Below are 22198 nucleotides of genomic sequence, written 5' to 3'. Positions count from 1 at the left end.
CCCCTTGAGGGTTCGGAAATGAATGATAATTGGTTGGACGAAGATCAACCGCCTCATTTACAGTGTAAGAATGTATATTCATTAGTCATTAGTTATTATGTAGCTATTAGTTTAACTAGAGTGAAGCCATTTTAAGATGACCAGAATCGCCATTTTGTTTTCTCTATCTGTTCTCTCTAATGTTGCCACTTTGCCTCATGTAAAACTGCATTGCTGTAGATATTATTTGGCTTAAATGGTCCAAGGCTAAGAAACATGTTGAAACATTACACTGGAGAGCCATACAGAAATGCCCAATTCCCTCCCTCGCATATCCTTGAAGACAGGTAGCAAGGCATTTAATCAGTACACGAATGCCAGAGAGTCTCCTGAAAGAATAGCAATGTGCAAAACTAGCATTTAAAGAGTTGAATTATGATCTTCTTTACGGCCCCCCTTTCTGAGCCCAGTGAGACCCCGGAGAGCGGGCTGACCTCAAGAGCGAGAATCGAAACTTAGAGATTGTGAGGCCTGGTATGTTCCAGTCTCCTACGCGCAGCTTGCCCATGAAAAACAGAAACGCTGTCTTCTCGCAAACAAAGAATGGTGTCTGTAAAACTGGAGATTGCAAACTGTTACTAAATATGGTGGTCTAAGGTTTAATATTTGTCACGATGGTCAATCATCGCCTCTAGTTCAAAGGGAAATGAATTGGGGGCGGCATCAAATGTGTCATTACTGTTTGTATATATGTAACTGATGTACGTTTCACGCTCTCTTGCATCCCCCGAGGTCTGTAAGACACACGTCGCGGGGTGTGGGACAACTTGACCAACTGGGACTATTTTGTATTGCAATGAACCCTAGATTTTGGGAACAGAACCTTGTGTCTGGCATATCTATTCGTGTGTGGTTACTTCAAAAGAAAGTTTCTTTTTGTATTCACTCTGCCTTCATAAAGAAATTATTTCCAGAGGGAATTCAAAAAAAGAAAATGTAAAAAAAAAATCTTTTTGTTTTACTCTAAGTGGGGCCCCCTCCCAGAACATGTGTTTGTGGGGCCCTCTGCACCACAGGGGCTGCAGGGGCTCCTGTTACGCCAGTGTCCTGATGGATGCGGAATGGGGCATAAACCAGACAAGAGAGGTCACCTCATTCGTGAAAATCTTGGTGGAGGGGGCTCCTGAGAGGAGAAGGATTTCTGGGTTATATCACACCCTGAGGGGGGTGGCTCCATTAGCAGAACCGAGTGCTAGGCTCCCAGTGGGAGCATGACTTAGGGATTGAGGTGATGTATGAATTGTAGGTGAACGATGCATAGTCGACAAAACAGGTTTATATCTCTATTAAGACACTTCATAGGTGGCAGCTTCCACTGGCGCAACTGGATGTATGTATCTAGAAAGGTGCAGGTAAAGTTAGGGAAGGGAAACTGGCTGCTTGTAAGGACTACTTTGTTGTGGACACAACCTGTAGTGCCAGAGACTGTGGAAGACAGAGAGAATTGAGTTTTAAAGGCAAACCCAGGTTGTTATTGTGGCAGACAGACAAGAGAGGCAAATAGTATGCCTGTTTTGAAGAGAGCTATTCAGAGGAAGGGCGCCTTGCCTACTTGATGGTGCTGAAGTACTTTAAAGTATATCTGACGCCATGGTAGTAGCCTAAAACTCTGAAGTTATGGTGGTATATCTGGTTGTCAGTAAATGCAACACTGTAGTAGTGTGAACAAGGTGGAGCACTGTGAGACAAAGGTCACTGTTCTCTTGGGGAATCACGTAGAAGTTAAGTTGTTGAAGTGGAAGAAGCAGCACTGAGGAGTCATCCTGACAAATATACCATTGTGAATTCTAAAACTTTCAGTAAGGAAATACTAACTGTTAATCAAGAACTGTATCACTGAAAGTTGTGGATACTATTTTTTTTTTTTAAATTAGTTTTTATTGGGTTTTTAACATTAACAATTCTCGCAATACATATGAACAGAAAAAGGTTGCATATGTAAGCACAAGAAAAACATATTAGTAACACGCTTTTTCACATCTCATGTCAACATCAGTAAATTGTGCTTACTACTAATAATGCCCAGACATTAAGCAGAACCTTTCTCATTCCTCACATATTTAAACATTACTCCCCCTCCCCCCACACCCCCCCCCGGGAATGAGAGTCGTGTCGCGTAAAGGTTGAGGTGTCATGGTAAAGCGCGTATCTTCAGGGGCTGAGATTTATGTAGTAAGATGCATTCAAGGGGTCGCCATTGGGGGGACATATTTGATCCCGTGAGTGGCGTCCCTGGCAATGAAGCGGAGAAAGGCCTGAGCCAGGTGAAGGGAGACCAAACACGGGAAACAGGGAGTCAAGTACGTCTCCCTCAAGGTGGGGGCACCTCATAGTCCAGTGGTGTGTGTTTGTTAGATGTGTGTGTATTTAAGAATTCCGACCATATGAGCTCACATTGTGTCGCCCTGCCATGTAGGGATGCAGTGATTTTCTCCATGGTGCATATATTCAGTACCACGTTAACCCACTCCTTCTTAGTTGGGGTTGTGGACGATTTCCATTTAGTCGCAATTAGAGCTTGTGCTGCCAATAACAGATGGGGGGTTATGCCACGGACCCTCGTCCATTCATCGTCTATTCCCTCGAGGCTAAACAGGACCAGATGTGGGTCGGCAGTTCTATGTATCCCGTCCATGTGTCTGATCCACCCCAGGACCTCATCCCAGAAAATCTTAATCTTGGGGCATCCCCACCACATGTGCCAGTAGTCAGCTACCTGCCCACAGTCGCGCCAACAGGTAGGGGCTGAGGATTGGTACATCTTAGATAATTCATACGGGTCATATTGCCAGCGGTGCAAAAGTTTGATGGAGTGGAGCTTATATTGACATGATATGGAGGTACGTGTAGCCATAATACACATTTTGTCCCACTCGTCATCCTCTATTTCTGTCCCCATAACGGCCTCCCAACGCCTTCTGAGTTTCTGCGTGGACCCACTACCTCCTTCGAGAATGAGTTTGTACATGAGGGAAATTAGGCCCTTCCTATCAGTCTTGGAGTCTAGCATTTTCTCGAAATGGGTGAGCTCTCGACTCAATTTTTCAGTCCATGCTGCCTGTGTCAGTACCCCTTTGATTTATAAGTAGTGGAAAGTGGACAGTACTCCGATGTTCAGCGCTTCGGTCAGTTCTGGGAGAGGAATAAAAGAGTCACTGCGGAGAAGCTGGCCCACCCTCTCCAGGCCCGCCTCATACCATGCCTGGAATCTGTCAACATTAGGGATGTAGTTGTTGATACCCGGGGACCATAGGTGACTCAATGGGGATGGCCATGTTGTGATTCCCTTTATTCCTCGACCCTTTCTCCATATATCCCATATAGTGGCAAAGAGTGGATGTTCCCTCATTTTCTTTAGCACTGTCTTCCTCGGAGCCCATATCCATTCCCCCAGTGTCGCTGGGTCTAAGTAGTGATTGTCCATTGCTATCCACTGTGGCTCTTCGTGGCTGCGTAGGTGAGGGACAAACACTCACAGCTGGGCTGCGGCATAATATACTTTGATGTCAGGGAGGCCCACCCCACCTTTATCTTTGGGCAGGGTCAACGTGGTATAGACGATCCTGGCCTTTTTCCCTTGCCACAGGAATTTCAGAATCTCCCTCTTAACCTGTGTTAATTATTGTTCGGGTATTTTGATAGGGAACATCTGAAAGGGATAGAGAAACATCGGGAGGCAGGTCATTTTTATGGCATTCAGCCTGCCAAGCAATGAGATCGTCAGTTTATCCCATCTGGCCAGATCCGCCCGAAGTTTGATGAGAAGCTGAGGGAAATTCGCTTCGTATAGGGAGTCTAATCGTTTTGTGATAAGTATCCCCAGGTACTGCATTGTGTTATGCTCGATCGTCAGACCCAGAGAGGAGTATTTTGTGATATTTGCTTCTGCATCCCCCTGCAGAGGGAAGAGCGTGGATTTGGCGTGATTGATCTTAAACCCTGATAGTCGACCGTAGTTTTCTAAGAGGGAGATCGCTCGGGGGACAGATCTCTCAGGGTTGACCACGTGTAAGAGTATGTCGTCGGCATACAAGGCCAGCTTCTATTCTGTGGGTCCTAGGTGGATCCATTCTATGCCAGCGTCCCTTCTGATATTGTGTGCCAACGGTTCAAGCGATAGGGCAAAGAGAATGGCTGACAGGGGGCATCCCTGTCTGGTGCCCCGTGCCAGTCGAAACCACCTCGAGTATTCCCCATTCACAAATACTGAGGCTGTAGGTGACGAGTAAATTGCCTGAATTCCTTTCTGAAGGTTTGGGCCCAATCCAAATTTCTGAAGAACCTCCAGTAGGAAGTCCCACTCTACCCTGTTGAACGCTTTTTCTGCATCGATAGAAAACAGTGCAGGGGCAGTGTTTAGGCTGTGAGAGGCATGCACTAAGTGTAATGTCTTATGCATTGTGTCTGCGCCCTGACGGCCAAGTATGAAGCCCACTTGGTCGGGGTGAATAAGGCGGGGCAAAAAGGATTCAATCCTAGCCGCCAGGACCCTAGAGTATATTTTGGCGTCTATATTAATCAAGGAAATGGGGCGGTACGATCCACATTTTTTAGGGTCTTGTCCCTCTTTCGGAATGACCGCTATGAGTGCCTTGGCAAACGAGTCCGGGGGGTTCCCTGTTTCTAGAATTTGATTAAATAGATCAACAAGAAAGGGCGTGAGTTGTGGGGCGAATGTTTTGTAGAAACCTGCCATATACCGATCTTCTCCGGGGGGTTTGCCTAACGTGAGTCTCTTAATGGCTTCCAGGATCTCTTCCCCTGATATATGGCATCTATGGTTTCTGATTCAGTGCGTGTCAGTGTGGGCACATCGATATCGTCTAGATAGGATCGAATACCAGATATATCCGGGTCCTTCTCTGGAGTGTACAGAGCTTCATAATAGTCTGCAAAGACTTCCGGGATAGAAGATCGATTCGCTTCCGAGCCGGATCCTCCGCCGCATATTTCCTGCACCCTGCGTTCCGCCTGTTGGGCACGTAGTCTGGCCGCCAACAGCGCGTCCGCTTTGTCTCCCCTTCTCGTAATATTTTTGTTTCAAGAGGAGCAGTTTGCGGGCTACTTGTTCATGCTCTAGAAGGCGCAACATTTCCCTCTTTTTCTTGGCTTCCACAACTTTTTCGGGGAAAATAACATCCCCCTCCCTCACGCCTCTCTCCAGTTGGGTAATTTCCTTGTGGAGTTTGTTTTCAATTAAGGACCTCTCTCTTTTTTTGTTGGCACCCTCTCTCATGAGAATTCCCCTCCACGTTGCCTTACCAGCTTCCCAGACTCCCTGTTTGGAAACCTCCCCAGTGTCATTTAAATGAAAAAATTCCTTAATTTCAGTCTCCATCTCTAGCTTGAATGCGGGATCCTTCCATAAGGACTCATTACACCTCCACCGTCCGCATCTAACGGGCAGGGACCCCCAGTCTAAATCAACGATCACCATATCGTGGTCCGACCATGAGATCGTCGTGATCTCAGAATGTGAGGCTGTGTCATATAGGTCTCATGAGGAATAGAGGTAATCAATGCGAGTGAGCGTGTTGTGCGGTGCCGAGTAAAAGGTGTACTCCCTCCCCATAGGGAGCATACATCGCCACATGTCAACCAGGCCATACAATTCCATCAGTGTTTTGAATTGGGCGTGATCTCCACCAAATTTGTCTCGCGTTTCAAGGTTACCAGGATGCCAATCTACCTCAGGGTCGGCCCACAAGTTGAAGTCTCCACCAAGGACGACATGCCCCGTCGCCTATAGCATGATTTTGGGGATCGTCTTGGAAAGGAACCTGAGCTGCCCCACATTGGGGGAGTAAATCGTGGCTATGGTAATAGACACTTTCCCAATGTTCCCTGCAACCAGGAGGGCTCGACCCTCCGCATATGACCAGACCTTCGAGGCCTTAAAGTCTATCCCCTTTTTGATGAGTATTCCTACCCCTCCCTTTTTCAGTGGCCCAGAACCCCAGAACTCCAACCCGGATCGTTTTCCCAGAATTACTTTTTCCTCTCCTCTCATGTACTTGGTCTCTTGCAAAAAAAGTATATCCATTTTCGACCTTCGGAATTCTCTAAGGACAAGTGATCTCTTTGTGGGTGAATTAAGACCTTTAACATTCAGCGTTCCCACCCTCATGGCACCCCTGCAGCATGAATCAGCGGTCATGGCAAAAGCTATCTGTGTGCCGTATGAACTCATTGACCATTTCAATCGTTCCCCTTGATATTTAAATGACCATGCAACCACTTCCCCTCGTATGACTGTAAATTGTAACTTTAGTATGACACGTATCCCTGTCTCTCCTCCCCGCCCACCTCCTCCCCTCCCTCCCTGAGTTCGGTGGCGTCCGATTAGGCCCAGTTGAAAGCACTGGCCCGAAACCGAACCACCAATGGAGACCGTTACCTCACTGTCCCCTTACACATTAAACATCAATGAGTTACTAATGAGCCCCCTACAACCGCCACAGAGTGTGCGTATTGGTGCATTGTAAGCGGGAGAGATAAACACAATCCCCCAACATTCTCCCTATAGCCCATCATATTAGCATTCAATTCAATTGGATTATACCATTTCTATCCAGTGTCAACTGTCCCCTTCCGGGGAGCCATTTCCCCTACAATATTTTCTCGAGCCCTTCACCTTCCTTCTTTTCGGGCTCTGTGTCTGCCATTCCCCTTCTTTCCTGGGGGGCTGGTCACGAGAACCGTCCTGGTCGTGCGAGCCTAGTAGATCTGCTATGCAAGCCTTTATGTCCTGTTCAGAGTTTAGTCTAATTTTCGTGCCCTCATGCTCAAAGGAAAGAGAGAAGGGATATCCCCATCTGTAGCGCGTGTCGCAAGATTTGAGCCATGTGGTAAGTGGTTTGCACATCTTTCTCAAGGCCAAGGTCAGGGAGGAGAGGTCCTGATAGATGGTTATTTGAGCTCCACACAAAGTGATGGTGCCTCCGCTCCTCGCCTTTTCCAACACTCTTATCCTGTCCTGATAACGGTGGAATCGCGCCAGGACAGACCGCGGGCCTTCAGGCGGTCCACCCGCTCTGTGAATGCGCTCTGTCTTGGGTTCGTCAATATTGTCGTCGGCGACAAGGAGCTTGATAATGTCATGTAAGGTTGATTTCAGATCCTCTTCTGTTTCCCCCTCTTTCTCCGGGATCCCAAAAAAGCGCAGGTTGTTTCTCCTTTCCCGATTTTTCAAATCGTCCATCTTGAGTTTACACTCCTGCTCTCTCCGTTCCAGCTCAGTTATCCTGAGATTCAGCTGTGTTTCGAGAACGTCAATGGAGGCCTGGTTGTTCTCAACTCCCTCGACCCTGTCCTCTATACTGTCGAGGCGCTGCGTGAGTTTGTCAATTTTCCCCCCAATGTTGGCCCCCATGTTCCTTATTTCTGCAAGCAGTCCTGCAATGTCTCCTTTGGTAGCAGCTGTATCGGTGTCGGTGGCAGGAGTTGGTGGGGTCGCCATGTTGGGGTCATCGCCGGGTCGGGCGGGGAACCGTAAGCGTAGATGGCCAATTTCTGTTGGAGGTTCATCCGCTTGTTACCTTCTGCGCTAGGCCTCGGACTACAGAGATATTCATTGCCACAGAGGAGGCACACGCCCCTTCTCTTTGTGATGCCTCCGTTCTGGTTTTCAAAGCGGGTGAAACCGCCTCAGGGGGCCCTACCCTCTGTGGTGTAAGGCAGTCTTTTAATGGGGCCTAGTCGAGGTAGTCCAATCGAGCTAACAGCTTTGGGCCGTATCAGGGGAGCTCCGGGCAGCTCCGGGCTATTACACGACCATCTCTTCATGGTGGCTTGCAGTTTGTGCGGAGAAAGTCACTTTTAGTGGAAGCGGTGCCGTGAGGTTGTCATAGGGGGAGATCAGAGTCCCCGCACACTTCCGGGGGACCAGGGCAGACTTCCAGATCTTTCGCGCAGCCCACACGTGGAACCGCTGATACTAGAAAATCCGGGAGGAGATGAGTATACTGTCACAAAGTTTGTACAGTGGGGGGGGCACACGCGTAACTGGGCTCGTGATTTTCGCGCGCTCTACCCAGGGGACCGCCGTAAGAGTGCAAGTAGCGGGAAGAGGGTCAATGGGAGGCACTTACTTCTACTAGTGTCTCTCAGGGGAGCGGCAGGGCCTCATCCATCGGCCACCGGGCCACGTCTCTCTCTGGAACCGAGGTGCCAATTACAAAGGGAAAGTGTGGAAGGCCGCTTCTGGATCACGTTCCACGGAGCACGGGCGAACCGCCAACTCCGTTGAAGCCCGGGCAGGCCGAAGCCGGCTCAGACTTTGATGATAGATATCTAAGGGAAGCCGGGTCCGTTTTTCCTCGGGTTCTCTGCCACAGGTGGGGGTGACCTTCCCACGCCTCCTCCACAAATTTCAACTCCGGGGGGGTCCAAAAGCGGGGGCTCATTTCTCCTTTGGGGACCTCAGGATGGGAGCTAACGCAGGAGAGGTCTTCATCCGCACGCCCCCTGGTGGCCAGTCGGATACTAAATTTTGGAACTTTGGCAAATCATCGTGAAGAGGTGACAAAGCATTGTGGCTGGTAGTGTCATTGGTGCTCTTTGGTGGAAGTGGAAAGTGCATATTTCACCAAAGAGAAGAGATTTGCTATCATTGGAACTTTGGTTAACAAACGTTTATTTTCACTTTGAAACATCAAGAACTTTCTTTGGTTGAACATTAACAGAATTGACTTTGAATCCTCGGGAAGGGAAATTGCTCAGGACATTAGAAGGTTATTCATAAAATGGAAATGTTGTTAATGTCATTGTGACTCTACAAAATGGTGTCTATTACACTTTCCAAAATCAGTAGCACTAAAAAAGGACTATAGTAAGGAACCTGTCACAGACAACTACACAATTCCAAAAGTAACACTAACCAATTCCAAACCCCAGAACACATAGAAAACTCATTAAAAAAAAAAACATCCTTACTAGCCGCAGCTATTCCACCCATGACAAGCTCATACCTGCAGCTACACGTACATTTCTTGACATGCTCAAAAATACACAAAAATACACATTACTGACCTTTCAAAGTTCAAAGGAGACCAGGGTAGAGGTGAGGGAATGGAATCAGAAACACATGGAAAATTGTGTGGTCTAACATCCACAGAATAATATGCTTATTGCACAGATGTTATTGGCTTCAGAACTGTGACTATTTCCCATAGCTTCGTGTACAACAACAACCAATCAGCTGGCGATATACATTAATGAGGCTGCATACATCTGGAGTCATTCTGAATACCCATGGATATGCAAACACACAATGAGAATTTCTTTTTTGCTGTTTGCCATAACTATGGCTATCAGGAATAACAGCAAGATACATTATTTCCTGCTCTCCCAGGACCTCACCAAAAGGCCCCATACATCACCAAGGTTCCACACATCCTGAGTACCTCCACGCCCTCCCACCCGCTGCTATTCCCCTATGATTACTCATCATTTCTGTGATGCAGTTTCGTGGTGAGATGTTGGGTAGCGGCGGCTTTTCAATCTGCCAAAATACACAGCAAACCATTGGCCTGCAGATAGCCATGACTACATGTGGCACGCAGTGATTGACTTATTGTAGCTGTGGTTATGCACTCCAGTCATTGCTGTGATTAGCAGTGCATGCTGTTCACCCAATCGCATCACTTGTAACGTAGACACAACTATTAAAAATGTGTTAAACAAAATATTTACATAAATGTGTGTAGTCCTTGTAAGTTGTATTTTGAGAAATATGCAGCATACACGATATTGGGTGAATGGTGCAAAAACATTAATCGATTTTGTAGTGGTAGAGTGGTTGGGTAGGGGTGAAGCAGGTGGGTGTAGGCTGTGTATGGGTAGAGAGGGTGTGGGCTGGGTGTATGGATGGGGACAGAGATGGTGGGGGTATGATGGAGGTTCAAAAGATGTAAGTAGGGTGAGTAGGTGGGTAGTCAGGGTTAGATAAGGTAAGGTGGGAGAGGATAAAAAGGGAAGGAGTGTGGTTGGGATGCAGAGGGTGGGGAGAGGTTGGGTGGATGAAGGGAATGTGGGATACACAATTTAGGCCTTGGCCTTTGCTAGGACCCAGGCTGTTGACACTGTGCATGGCTAGTGGCTGGTTAGTGTTGTACAATATTCTGTGGATACAGCCAAATTCTGTACCACTGCCTAAGTCCAAAGGCCATGGCTAGTGGCTGGTGAGTGTTGTAAAATATACACTGGGCTAATGCCTCTTAATATGTTAGAATACACAAGGGGATGACTGAAGTTGTCTTGATAGTAAATCAATTTTCGAATATATTATACTTTCCTAAAAGTGAGTTAAAAATATACATCTTGTGGATGGACTCGGAATGCACCAGATTGCAAGGATACACATCAAATTATGGAAATGTCTGAGTACGCAACTGTAATATATAGATTAAGAATATTCCCAATCTACATCATAATATGAAAAAATGATCACTAATAGTATATTGAACTTAAATTTGAGAATGTCTAATAAAATGACAAACAGACATTACATTTTTGTTCACACATTGTAATATACATGGATTAAAACTCTTGTGTACTTGACTGTCAACCAAGACACAGAGAAAAGGCACCACAAATAAAATTTACGGTTCTTTACATTTTATTGTGTATGTTTTATGTTTTGGTACAGATGGAATGTGAACCCGGCAAATCAATCTTGACTGCATCAAGTCACTAGGAAAACCATGGTAAATATGATTCAGACTTTAAACATTTGATCAATGTGATGTGTTATTCTCTGTTAAATTGTGAGTTTGACATTTGTATAAGTGTGGAAGAAATAATGATGATTTTTTAAATGTATTGAATGCATAGGAAGAAGAAGAACAGGAAGACTCACCACTAACCAGAGGTGTCACTTATCAAACCATTGTCACTTGGGAGCATCTTGAGATTGCGAATGCTTGTCCCAATGTTCATAATCGGGATGCTGATGTACGGTGGCGGAATTTTGAAATGAATATCAGAAGCAACCCATGAAATGTAAAATGGATCATTGTTACAGCACGCAACATCCACTGGAACTGGCAGACAACACAGAATATGCTTCTTCATTAGTTTACAATCATTACACACAATCTACGCCTTCAAAAACATGGGCGTAGGACATGGGGGGGACAGAGGGGACAAATCCCCCCCACAACTTTACGTGGGGGATACAATGGCATTTATCCCCCCCCCCAGTGTTCCCCAGTTTGTGTAACTCTGCAGCCTGCGCAGTGATGCGTGCAACAAACTTCAGACAGCTTCAGCAGGTAAACTAGGTCCTTCCTTCCTTCTTCTCTTCCCCCCCTCCATTCATCCCTCCCTTCCTTCCTTACTTGCTTTACCTTCCTTCTCCTTCCTTCCTTTTCCTTCCTTCCTTGTCCTGCCTTCCTTCATTCCTTCCTTCACTTTCCTTTTCCTTCCTTCCTTCTTTCATTTTCCTTCCTTCCTTTTTCTTCCTTCCTTTTCCTTCCTTCCTTTCCCTTCCTTCAATCCTTCCCATTCGTTCCTTCCTTTTCCTTCCTTTATTCCTTCCCTTTCCTTCATTCTTCATTCCTTCCTTTTCCTTTCTTCCTTCATTCCTTCCCTATCATTCCTTCCCTTTCTTTTTCCTTCTTTCCTTCCTTTTCCCTTCCTTCTTCCCTTTTCCTTCCTTTTCCTTCCTTCCCTTTCCTTCATTTTTTCTTCCTTCCTTTTTCTTCCCTTTTCCTTCCTTCCTTCCCCTTCCTTCCTTTTCCTTCATTCCTTGATTCCTTCCTTCCTTGTCCTTTCTTCTTTCATTCCTTCCCTTTCCTTCCATCCCTTTCCTTCCTTCCTTCATTCCTTCCCTTTCCTTTTCCTTCCTTCCTTCTTTCCTTTTCCTTCCTTCCTTTTCCTTCCTTGTGTCCCTTCCTTCCTTTTCCTTCCTTCCCTTTCCTTCATTTTTTCTTCCTTTTCCTTCATTCCTTGATTCCTTCCTTTCTTGTCTTTTCTTCCTTCATTCCTTCCCTTTCCTTCCATCCCTTTCCTTCCTTCCTTTATTTATTTATTTGCATTTTTAAAGCTTAGCAGCTGCCCTGGGGCATCGTGGCGCTGTTACAAGAAGGTTTACTTGGCATGTTGAATTGGTTACAGGAATGGCTGTGGTTCCAGGGTTACATAGGAACCTTAGCCATGATACAGTAGTAATTTACAGACAACATTGCATGCGGTACAATTGGAAACTGGGTTTCACTTAAAATAGAGTGGTTTTCAAGGCTTTTCTGAAGGCTGTGTGGGATGTTTCCGCTCTTAGCTTGGGCGGAAGGGAGTTCCAAGCTTTTGGCGCTAGGACTTCGAAGCTTGAGCCGCCAGCTTTGACTCTGGTGAAGTTAGGGATTGTAAGTTGGTTGGCATATAGGTCCCTTTTGGGTCTGAGTGATTGGACTGGTTGTATCCGTTCATTGAGGTAGCTAGGGGCGGTTTGGGCTATGCATCTATGTGTGATTGTGAGAGTCTTGAATTGAATGCGCTCTTTAACTGGGAGCCAATGGGCATTTTGTCTTGCTAGGGAGATGTGTTCTCTCTTTGGTATATTGAGGGCTGCTCTCAGGGCATTGTTTTGTGCAATCTGGAGTCTGTTAATGTTTTTGGCCGAGGTACCTAGCAGGAGGACGTTGCAGTAGTCTAGTTTCGCGCCTATAGTCGCTCTGGCGATGTTGAGGCGGTTTGTGGTGGACAGGTGGGGCTTTACTGCATTGATTATCTTGGTTGTAAGGGCAGCTGAGGAGGAGATGTAGCTGACATGTCTGTCCATGGACAGGGTGGAGTCTAGGTATACCCCCAGAGTTTTTACAGCTGGGGATACGGAGATTACTGAGTTCTCGATGAGGAAAGTACTGTATTTCTTGTCTAGCTTGTTGAGGGTTTCTTTAGGGCCTACTAGTAGGATCTCTGTCTTGTCTCCGTTGAGACAGAGGCCATTGGCTGCCATCCATGCCTGGATGATGGCATAAGTGTTTTGTAGGGTTTTCAGGTCTTGCTCATAGTCACCAGTTAGTGGGAGAAGGATTTGAGTGTCGTCGGCATAGTTGGTGAACGTTATGCCGAATTCTTCTAAGTCGTTGAATAGTGGGAGTGTGAATAGGTTGTAGAGAGTCGGGGAGGTGAAGGACCCTTGTGGAACTCCACAGTTGATTGGCGAGGGGGTGGCTGACGCTTGGTCTGAGTAAACTCTCATAGCTCTGCCTTCCAGGAAGGATGAGATCCAAGCTGTGGCATTGGATGAGAAGTGGGCCGTGTTGGTGAGATGTGTACTTAGTGTTTTGTGGTCGACTAAGTCGAACGCAGCTGACAGGTCAAGGAGTAGGAGGATGGCGCATTTGCCTTTATCCATGTTTTTTAGGAGTTGGTTCTTAAGGTTGAGTAGTGCTGACTCTGTGCCATGGCGTGGGCGGAAACCAGACTGTCTCTTACCTAGGATGTTGGGAGATTCAAGGTAAACTTGTATCTGTAGGTATGCGGCCTTATCGAGGATTTTCAGCAGGAATGGCACTGTTGTGATGGGTCTGGAGTTGTTGGGTGAGTCCGGGTCTAGTGTAGGTTTTTTTAGTAGTGGGCGAACCCAAGCTTCTTTGAGGGAAGAGGGTACTGTGACGGTGGCGAAAGAGGCATTCCTTCATTCCTTCCCTTTCCTTTTCCTTCCTTCTTTTCTGTTCCCTCCTTACTTTTCCTTCCTTTTCCTTCCTTCAATCCTTCCTTTTCCTTCCTTCCTTCCTTCCTTCCTTCCTTCCTTCCTTCCTTCCTTCCTTCCTTCCTTCCTTCCTTCCTTCCTTCCTTCCTTCCTTCTTTCCTTCCTTCCTTCCTTCCTTCCCTTCCTTCCTTCCTTCCTTCCTTCCTTCCTTCCTTCCTTCCTTCCTTCCTTCCTTCCTTCCTTCCTTCCTTCCTTCCTTCCTTCCTTCCTTCCTTCTTTTCTTCCTTCTTTTCTTCCTTCCTTCCTTTCTTCCTTCCTTCCTTCTTTCCCTCCCTTCCTTCCCTTTCCCTTCCTTCCTTCTTTCCTTCCCTTTCCCTTCCTTCCTTCTTTCATTTTCCTTCCTTTTCCTTCCTTCCTTTCCTTCATGCCTTCCTTCCCTTTACCTTCCTTCATTCCTTCCTTTTCCTTCCTTTTCCTTCCTTCATTCCTCATGTCAGCTGCACATTAGCAGAATAAGGCACACGTTAAACAGCCATTGGGACTTCTTTTCGTTCACCATGCCAGAAAATTCCCAAACCCCTATCGGCTGCTAATGATGATGACGAGAGTGGTATTTGCATCGTTCTTATCCAAAGAGAAAATCGACAGCGCCAGAAAGGTGATGACCAACAGCCCCTTCATTTTTCCCCACTCTCCTAATGGGCATTGGGTGCCCTGATGCCCCTCGTTGAGGTGTCCACCGGCCTCCCCTCCTTTAGAGAACATGGCAGTGGTTGGCAAGTAAAACCCTGAATATCTTCTCTGACACAGCTGTTGACGGGATGAGTCTCGAGCTCCAAACTGGGCATTGGAACAGGCCCATGCCCCGGTGGGTTCTTCCTGGGGCCAGGGTTTGGATGAACCCTGTCCCGCCTGTGCTTGCCTGTCCCCCTGCAGGACAGACCCTGGGACCCCGAGAACACTGAATGCTGAAGGCTGGCTGGACTGTTGGCCAAGCTTGGCTGTGAGCCACTGCCAGGCCTCGTACTTGTGCTGGGAGAGGAGAGTTTATGGGAGGAAGACATTCACCCACCAACAATGCAATGTCCTCTGCTTAGGAGCAACCATTGGCAAAACAATATCCCATTGTATGAGTCCTGATGTTCTGTTCTATATACTAGAAAGTCCACACACCCCAATTTACTTAGGGCAGTGCACACAGTGTAGTCATAGTTTTTCAATCCGCTACTGGCTAGTGACAAAGCAAAATGTGATTGCTTACATTCTGACACATGCAAACGTCATGGCATGAATGATCATGTACAGGGCCGTCACGAGGTGGGTGCCAGACGGCAAACTGCCCCAAGCCTTGCAGGGCACAGGGGCCTTGCATGCTGTGGTAGATGCCTTCCTACTGCTCTGACTGCAGTCACATATGTGTCCTCCCTTGCACATGTGTGTTTTGCAGCATGCACCTTATGGGGAGGAAGCAGGGTGATAGCTGTAAGATATTTTGTTCTATTGGGGTAAATTTGGGATTTGGCGGTATTTTCTTATCGTAAAAATATGGTGGTAATTTGGCAGTAAATTAGTCTTGCATTTAGATTGAGTTTGGTATCACATTATTTTAGTGACCATACCTTGTTAGCTTATATTGGTGGTAATTTTAGTGGTATTTTGTTTTTGCAGTATTTATTCCTGTGGTATAGCGGCGAGCATGGCTTTCTTTTTTTATACTATAACCCCATCATAAAACCAACCTTTCCTTTCTATTAGAATACCTCCTAATTGCTGTAGAGAGCCCAAGACTTATGCAACCCAATGATTTTACTCAGAGCGCCACCTACAGTTTGTAGCTGGTATTACTGGTTTATTTACATCCAGTAATCTATGTGCCATGAAACACTACTGGCTAATTTACATCCAGTAATCTATGTATCAGATCAGACACATTTCCATCAGCTTGAATGGAAGGTAACATTCATCACACCATACACAAACCTCTGCCTTTTTCTTGTTTGCTATTTTACTTGCATTGGTAAACTGACAAACGCCCTACTGCACTGATATGAGCCTCCCCTTTATATATCACTTATGTAAATAAACAGATGCATGAATGACACAAAAACCCATTGTTTTTTATAAATACAAGAAGTATTTTATCGTATTTACAAGTCACCAAGTCTAACCATGAGTTAAATTACATCAACATCTGTAATACAAGAGAACAAAACAAAACAAGCAGATATTTCTTTTTACATACGGATTTATGTTCCCACATTCTGAAAATAATGTAAAATAAACATGCAGTGATTCCCTAACTTCTCTACACTCCAATAAACCTTAGCCACACACATATAGTATTTTATCTGGCCCTCACTTAGTACTGTTTTACCATGGTCGTTTTTTATTTGAAGTCCCTGGCACAACCTTGTTGTGTTCATAGATGCAGACCCAGTGTCAGCGAGAAATGCTTCTGTAATCTTGTGTGGGGAGCACCAGCTAAACATCTCAAAGCTAGCACTCTGACCTCTGGAACCTCCTTCCGTCTCCTCAACCCAGCCAGAACTAACTGCTCTCCTCATTCCTTGCTACCAAGAGAACTCTGATCCATCCCCTTATTGACGTGGTTTGTCTGCCTATCTTTTCCACCAATCATAGTAAAAAAAAATGTGCTCTGTATTATTCCTCATTTTCAGAACAATGTAAGCTTCAGTCTCAGCAGTCTCAGAGTTACCATTTCACTCTGTTTCCTGTAGTTTGCCTTTTTTTCTGTTTTCCACAAGCTGAAGAAAATGCCAGTGTGCATTTAAAAATGAATTTTAGTAATGCCATCAAATATAAATACAAGAAGTATTTCACCTCATTTTGCATATGAGGCTAAATTAGAATTAGTATTTTAGCAATGTTACTTATGTAAGTCAGTGTAGTCTCCAAGCATGAAGCATCAAAAAGAAACGGTAGACGTCATTATTTGACCTGGCAGCACACTAACAGCGTAATTCATAGAATTTCGCAGAAAAGTGTCGCAAGCGGCTGGCGCAGAGTGTCCGCGTGCGATTGTCTGCGCCAGGCACGTGCGCTAAAACCGATTTCCGCGCACAGCGTATTCATGGATTTTAGGCTCCCAAACCAGCCGTGGCGCAGAGTATCGCAGCGACCCTGCAGCAGCGCCAGTAACGCCCCCAAGAACGCCCTCGCGCAAGGAAAAGCCATCAAAATCGCTAAATCATCGCAAAGGGCTGCGCTAACCCTGGACCAGTCTACAGGGCTGCCAAACAAGGAACGCAAAGCGGGTAACGTGCATATCAGGGGTGCGCATGAAGTTATACACGCGATTAGCCAGGGTACGTGTATTACAAGGGTACGCGTGAAGTTTTACACGCGATTAGCCAGGGCACGTGTATCACAGGGGTACGCAGGAATTATCACACGCGATTTGGCTGGGTACGTGTATTACAGGGGTACACGGGAAGTTCTACACGCGATTCGGCTGGGTACGTGTATTACAGGGGTGCGCGGGAATTCTCACATGCGATTTGGCCAGGTATGTGTATTACAGGGGTGCGCGGGAATTATCACACGCGATTTGGCTTGGTACGTGTATTACAGGGTTGCGTGGGAATTTCTACACGCGATTGGCCAGGGTACGTGTATTACAGGGGTACATGGGAATTATCACACGCAATTTGGCTGGGTACGTGTATTACAGGGGTACACGGGAAGTTCTACATGCGGTTCGGCTGGGTACGTGTATTACAGGGGTGCGCGGGAATTCTCACATGCGATTTGGCCAGGTACGTGTATTACAGGGGTGTGCAGGAATTATCACACGCAATGAGGCTGGGTGGGTCCTAACAGGTGTTCCCTGTACACCCTCCACGGCCCCTGCAGGCAGCCCACAAAACAGGGGACTACCCTGCACACCTGCTCATGTCCCCCTGCACCCCCACCCCCCAGCAGTGCAGGGGCAGCCTCCACCAGGCCCCACTCATGTCTCCCACCACCCCCACCCCCCCAGCATCCAGGGGCACCCTCCACCAGGCTCCCACCCATGTCTCCCACCACCCCCAGCCACCAGGGGCACACTCCACCAGGCCCCCACTCATGTCTCCCACCACCCCCACCCCCCAGCATCCAGGGGCACCCTCCACCAGGCCCCCACCCATGTCTCCCACCACCCCCACCCCCCAGCCACCAGGGGCACCCTCCACCAGGCCCCCACTCATGTCTCCCACCACCCCCACCCCCCAGCAGCGCAGGGACAGCCTCCACCAGGACCCCACTCATGTCCCCTATCACCCCAACCCCCCCGCCACCAGAGGCACCCTCCACCAGGCCCCCATCCATGTCTCCCACCACCCCCACCCCCCAGCAGTGCAGGGGCACCCTCCACCAGGCCCCCACTCATGTCCCCTATCACCCCCACTCCCCCGCCACCAGGGGCACCCTCCACCAGGCCCCCATCCATGTCTCCCACCACCCCCACCCCCCAGCAGTGCAGGGGCACCCTCCACCAGGCCGCCACTCATGTCCCCTATCACCCCCACCCCCCCGCCACCAGGGGCACCTTTCACAAGGCCCCCATCCATGTCTCCCACCACCCCAACCCCCCCGCCACCAGGGGCACCCTCCACCAGGCCCCCATCCATGTCTCCCACCACCCCCACCCCCCAGCAGTGCAGGGGCACCCTCCACCAGGCCCCCACTCATGTCCCCTATCACCCCCACCCCTCCCGCCACCAGGGGCACCCTTCACAAGGCCCCCATCCATGTCTCCCACCGCCCCCACCCCCCAGCCACCAGGGGCAGCCTCCACCAGGCCCCCACTCATGTCCCCTATCACCCCCACCCCCCAGCCACCAGGGGCACCCTCCACCAGGCCCCCACTCATGTCCCCTATCACCCCCACCCCCCCGCCACCGGGGGCACCCTTCACAAGGCCCCCATCCATGTCTAACACCACCCCCACCCCCCAGCCACCAGGGGCACCCTCCACCAGGCCCCCACCCATGTCTCCCACCACCCCCACCCCCCAGCAGTGCAGGGGCAGCCTCCACCAGGCCCCCACTCATGTCCCCTATCACCCCCACCCCCCCGCGACCAGGGGCACCCTCCACCAGTCCCCCATCCATGTCTCCCACCACCCCCACCCCCCAGCAGTGCAGGGGCACCCTCCACCAGGCCCCCACCCATGTCCCCTATCACCACCACCCCCAGCAGTGCAGGGGCACACTCCACCAGGCCCCCACTCATGTCCCCTATCACCCCCACCCCCAGCCACCAGGGGCACCCTCCACCAGGCCCCCACTCATGTCTCCCACCACCCCCACCCCCCAGCATCCAGGGGCACCCTCCACCAGGCCCCCACCCATGTCTCCCACCACCCCCACCCCCCAGCCAGCAGGGGCACCCTCCACCAGGCTCCCACTCATGTCTCCCACCACCCCCACCCCCCAGCAGTGCAGGGGCAGCCTCCACCAGGCCCCCACTCATGTCTACCACCACCCCCACCCCCCAGCCACCAGGGGCACCCTCCACCAGGCCCCCACCCATGTATCCCACCACCCCCACCCCCCAGCAGTGCAGGGGCAGCCTCCACCAGAACCCCACTCATGTCCCCTATCACCCCCACCCCCCCCGCCACCAGGGGCACCCTCCACCAGGCCCCCATCCATGTCTCCCACCACCCCCACCCCCCAGCAGTGCAGGGGCACCCTCCACCAGGCCCCCACTCATGTCCCCTATCACCCCCACCCCCCCGCCACCAGGGGCACCCTCCACCAGGCCCCCATCCATGTCTCCCACCACCCCCACCCCCCAGCAGTGCAGGGGCACCCTCCACCAGGCCCCCACTCATGTCCCCTATCACCCCCACCCCCCCGCCACCAGGGGCACCCTTCACAAGGCCCCCATCCATGTCTCCCACCACCCCCACCCCCCCGCCACCAGGGGCACCCTCCACCAGGCCCCCACTCATGTCCCCTATCACCCCCACCCCCCGCCACCAGGGGAAGCCTCCACCAGGCCCCCACCCATGTATCCCACCACCCCCACCCCCCAGCAGTGCAGGGGCACCCTCCACCAGGCACCCACCCATGTCTCCCACCACCCCCACCCCCCAGCAGTGCAGGGGCAGCCTCCACCAGGCCCCCACCCATGTCTCCCACCACCCCCACCCCCCAGAAGTGCAGGGGCAGCCTCCACCAGGCCCCCACTCATGTCTACCACCACCCCCACCCCCCAGCCACCAGGGGCACCCTCCACCAGGCCCCCACTCATGTTCCCACCACCCCCACCCCCCAGCAGTGCAGGGGCAGCCTCCACCAGGCCCCCACTCATGTCTCCCACCACCCCTACCCCCCAGCAGTGCAGGGGCAGCCTCCACCAGGCCCCCACCCATGTCTCCCACCACCCCCACCCCCCAGCCACCAGGGGCACCCTCCACCAGGCCCCCACTCATGTCTCCCACCACCCCCACCCCCCAGCAGTGCAGGGGCAGCCTCCACCAGGACCCCACTCATGTCCCCTATCACCCCCACCCCTCCGCCACCAGGGGCACCCTCCACCAGGCCCCCATCCATGTCTCCCACCACCCCCACCCCCCAGCAGTGCAGGGGCACCCTCCACCAGGCCCCCACTCATGTCCCCTATCACCCCCAACCCCCCCGCCGCCAGGGGCACCCTCCACCAGGCCCCCATCCATGTCTCCCACCACCCCCACCCCCCAGCGCTGTGGGGCATCTGCCAGCAGGCCCCCACCCATGTCCAACCCATGTCTCCCACCACCCCCACCCCCCAGCCACCAGGGGCATCCTCCACCAGGACACCAACTTCCCTGGCACTGAAGCTGGTGCCCCTCTGCCTCCTTGGCCGGGGGTTTACACTGGTGCCAGATGTTGTAGTGCCCGACATGGCAACCCCAGAGGCAGGAGTGGGTGGGCAACTGGGTCCTGGGGCTGGGCTGTGGGGCGACGGAAAAGCAGCCGGGAGCCTTTGGTTCCAGCAGGGGTGGTCACAGCAACAGCACCCCTGGCTGATGTGCAGGCAGCAAATGGCAGGGCACGTGGGCAGCAGGCAGTCAGGCAGCAGCAGATGGCAGGTGGGAGCGTGCTCAGGGCTCTGGGAGGCAGTAATTTGGCCTCCTGGGCAGGAGCGTGGTCTTTCGTGTGTGAACGGGTGGACAGCTTGATACGTAGTGAGTGATTTTGCACGTGAAAATACCACACGTCTGCGTGTAAATCGATGAAAGGCCCTTAGCGCGTAAACGCGTATGCGCGTCTATGAAGTCACGTGCACGCGTAGGAAAAAGTTGCGTGACACGTCCGAGTGTCAAAGCGTGTTATTGGTGGAAATAGCCCTACACGCAGAAGTGTCAAAGCGTGTAATTGGTGCAAATGGACCTACACGCAGAAGTGTCAAAGCATGTAATTGGTGCAAATGGACATACACGCAGAAGTGACAAAGCGTGTAATTGGTGCAAATGGACCTACACGCAGAAGTGACAAAGCGTGTAATTGGTGGGAATGGGCCTAGCACGTACACGCCGCGTAAGTGATGCTGTACGTGTGGGCCTGCATATAAGGTACGTGTAGAACACCAATTCCTTGTACTGCTTTTCGTGGAGAGCGAGTGGGTGAATTCTGTACTGCTTGTCGTTTCACACGCGATTTACTTCACAGCGTTTCAAGTTCGTACTCCCTGTTACCTCTGACAGCTTTTTCTATTTTTTCTCTTGTACTGGTTTACCTGGGCCTGTTCCCTCAAACAGTGTTCCCTTCTACTGTTGTCCTGTCTCCTCAGACAGCGTACATATCTTCTTTTGGCGGGGGTGTTGCCAACCAAACGCGCTCATTTTTCACGCTCTTTTACCTGGCAGACGGTGAGTCACGCACGTATCTAACATCTGTGCTTGCCCCGTGTGTAGCCTACCCCTTCAGAGGTCATTCTAGGCTGCGTGTGACACGCATACGTTCATTCTTGTGTTACTGGGTGCCACAGCGTAGTGCAGGTTTTTCTTTCTGCACACGTGGTCTAGGAGGGGTTGCATGCACGTCATCTCCCTTTTTTGGGCCTCCTGTGTGTTGCGTGACCCGTCATCTTTCCCCAGGGGTTACATTCAGCTTTGCTAGAGCACTAGGGTACAATTACCATCTGGTACCCAACCCCTTTGACCCCCAATTTCCCAGGACAATAGTCTACATCCACTCCCATACGCACATTAACATCAGTGCCTTGGCTGGGAGGCGAGGATTCCGTAAGGGTGGCAAAGGTGGAAGAGCCACAAGTGGTGGCCGTGGTGGATCCGGTAGGGGACGTGGTCGTAACTTGCAGGGTGAGCCTGTCCCCCCATGTGTGGAGGACCAGTCACAGGCACCCATAATCCCCCCCCTCCCGTTGAGGCTGATGTGGCTGACACCATCCATGCTCAGCCCTTGTTGGACCAGCCCATTGTGGCACCAGACCTGGCTGACTCCATGGCTGACTTCCAGGTCAGCAGGGCTACGACACGTGCGCTGGTGCACG

At 50.3% G+C, this 22198-nt stretch overlaps 1 long non-coding RNA gene across 1 annotated transcript in view; it reads left to right on the top strand.

The window, feature by feature from the left end:
• Positions 1-22198, top strand: part of LOC138480872 (uncharacterized) — a 138225-nt gene that overhangs the window by 24523 nt on the left and 91504 nt on the right. The window contains exon 2 of the long non-coding RNA XR_011274152.1: positions 10688-10745. This is a non-coding gene — a long non-coding RNA (uncharacterized lncRNA). The remainder of the gene's footprint in view (positions 1-10687; positions 10746-22198) is intronic.

This window comes from Ambystoma mexicanum, chromosome 5p (genome assembly GCF_040938575.1).
Source record: "Ambystoma mexicanum isolate Mex_15411 chromosome 5p, UKY_AmexF1_1, whole genome shotgun sequence".
NCBI lineage: Eukaryota > Metazoa > Chordata > Amphibia > Caudata > Ambystomatidae > Ambystoma > Ambystoma mexicanum.
Note: the sequence above shows the minus strand (reverse complement) of the source record. Positions and strands in the feature narration are given on the sequence as shown.